The 1,640-nt window shown below is 38.2% G+C and overlaps 1 protein-coding gene across 1 annotated transcript in view; it reads left to right on the top strand.

Moving 5' to 3' along the window:
* LOC102294957 overlaps positions 1-1,640 on the top strand; it is an 18,031-nt gene that overhangs the window by 11,078 nt on the left and 5,313 nt on the right. The window lies entirely within an intron of this gene.

Here is a 1,640-nt window from a genome sequence, read left to right as displayed (position 1 = left end):
TGTGTGCTACTAATCAGAGACTTACTGGGAGCAGCAGTGCAGGAAGATATAAACAGCGTCAGGAGACACAGACCTGTCACCCGTCGATCTGTAAAAAGGGAGGTGACGGAAAATTGTAAGGAGACGTTATAATTTCCTCCCCATAACTCAAATCCAGCAACGCTTAAGAAAACAAGCGTTTAATGTTGACGGCAGAAAAAAAGGGCCGAGGGCTAGTTCACGATTAGCATGCTGCTAAACGACAAAACAAGTGATCAGTATCGACCTACCCATCGTGTTTCTGTAGCTCCACCGAGAAATCACCCTCACACAGTCAGAGATGTGCAGCTTAAAGGGAGGGACGAGAAAACGTGAAATCCAGCAGTCCGGGTAGTCCTTTCTTTCTCTGCAGTTTCTCCGCTGACCTCGATAGCTTGCTGCTTGCATTACTCTTACTTTCACTTTCATTTTCATTTTCGTCGGAGAGGGCGGAGAGACGAGGATTTGAACTCTGAAACAACTTTTATTATATCGATCTCAGGATGTCTGTAAGTACAACGTCTCCCGTTTGGGCCAATCTCAGCGAAACTTTGCGCGAACATCGCCACACATACAGTGATGATTACAATCGCTATGATTTTTTTTTAAAAAGACTTAATGTGAATCTAAAATGTTTTCGACTTCAGTGTAACGCTACTCTCCGTTTGCGTTTGTTTCACGTGACACGCTCAACGTAGGTTGCCCGTATGTAACTTAACGGTCACCGTAGTTTGTATCGGCCACGTGATTTTGTTTCATGCATCGCTACGAATGACTGCAGACTTTGAAAAAGAGCCGCAGACTGGGTCGATGGCGTGCAGCTCTGTGCCCTCATACAGATGTAGCTACGTACAGACTAAAATGGCTCATACCACTTTTTATGTGCGATACCGATATCATAAATTTGGATATCTGCCGATACTGATATGAATCTGATATAGTGTATTTTATAATCAATAAAACAGTTTTTTTTTATGTCTTGTTGCATTTTGTATAAGTACATACTCAAGTTTTAAAAAACAAAACTCCAAAGCTATTCTATTATACCCGTATGCAAAAATACATTGCACCCAAAACATTTAAAGTTCACCAATACTGTTCTTTTTATTTCAACTTTTGGTAGAACTTTAAATCTAAGTATTTTAAGAAATATTCAAAAAGTAATTCAAAATGCAATTCTATGCATATTTAAAAAACTCTTTGGCTCTGGAAAAAAAAAAGAAGTGCAGTATCAGCACAAAAATAATGTTTATATTCAACAACTTAAAAAACAATAACAACACGTTGTAGAATGGACCCTTTTATACTTAAAGTTGAACATAAATTGACACCCAGACTGGAAAGCAGTGCAAATAAATGCAAACATGGCTTCATGACACTCATACTTTATCAAGATGGAAGCTGTTTCTATCACATTTAACCTGAGACTGAATTTTGTGTAATTTCTACACACAGCTTAACACAAGTATAAAAAACTTATTTTTCATAGTTTCTTTTTTAAAAACAGGAAACGGTTTCGTCTGCAACACTGCTTTTTCCAAAGAAAGACTTGAGTCTATCCATTGAACGGTCAGATTTAATAATGACAATGCACAGACCTCTGAGCTGCATATATCGGTTGT

The sequence above is a fragment of the Haplochromis burtoni genome, unplaced genomic scaffold (genome assembly GCF_018398535.1).
Source record: "Haplochromis burtoni strain Fernald_Lab_line unplaced genomic scaffold, NCSU_Asbu1 Contig_984, whole genome shotgun sequence".
Taxonomy (NCBI): Eukaryota; Metazoa; Chordata; class Actinopteri; order Cichliformes; family Cichlidae; genus Haplochromis; species Haplochromis burtoni.
Note: the sequence above shows the minus strand (reverse complement) of the source record. Positions and strands in the feature narration are given on the sequence as shown.